We start from the raw sequence: 1,004 nt of genomic DNA on the forward strand, positions 1-1,004 counted from the left end.
CACATACCGAACTTGGGCTGCCTTACACTTTCAGACGGCCCAGGTCGCTCGTGTCAAGCACTCCACTCCCTTCCTCATCTGATTTACTTCGTGGGAAATCTTGTTCCTGACGTCATATAGATTTTCTCATTTCCACCAATGACAGGGAAGGTTAAACTTTCACAAATCTGAGGAATTTAAGGCATGTGCCTCAGGTGAGAATCAACATGTCAGAAGATGCCAGAAATCTAAATGTGCAGTTGGAGAAAGCTTACCGTGTATTTGGGGTCCCTAAGCTTTCCCTCAACTTCCCTTATCTTAAGCCCTCACCCTTACCCCCACCCCGGAATAGTCATGCCGTCCAAATTCAATAACACATTTGCTACGAAATCAGAGGTTATTGTGCATATCATTCCTCCCTTAGATAGCTTTGATAGAAAAATTTCCTCCGGGCGTCGGGAATCAAAACTCAAAACTGACTCCGTTAGCGACGACACTCTTGCCATCGAGAATGCGGCGTTACGTTCACGTCGCCGGAATACCCATTGGGACATTATGGAACGTGGATAAATATGCTATCCTCCGAAGTTTACAAGAAAATTTGATAGCAATCTTTGTAAACGAAGCTCACTGTATTAGCCAATGTATTTTAGAATCTTAATCACATCTTCTTCATTAATACCTGTACAAGTATGTGCTTCATCGCCTTTAGCCGTTAATCAGAATAGAGGATGAAATTTCCCTTGTATTTATTTCTTTCGAAAATTAAGTTAATGCAACAAGAAAAATAAGACTAATGATACCTGACAACAATAGGACAATCTCAACCAACCTCTGGAGACACCAATAACAATAGAGAAATGAAAGACTTCTGGTCAGAGTTAGTAGAACAAAAGAAGCTAATAAGAGATCTTTTGTTTTCCTGCACCAACATGGCGGCGATGACGTCACGTGAAAACCTCCTATAATTAATAGAAATACAGAAATAACTAGGGATATATAAATGTGTTCTTGACGTGTTGTCA

The sequence above is a fragment of the Montipora capricornis genome, chromosome 10 (genome assembly GCF_036669925.1).
Source record: "Montipora capricornis isolate CH-2021 chromosome 10, ASM3666992v2, whole genome shotgun sequence".
NCBI classification, from domain to species: Eukaryota; Metazoa; Cnidaria; class Anthozoa; order Scleractinia; family Acroporidae; genus Montipora; species Montipora capricornis.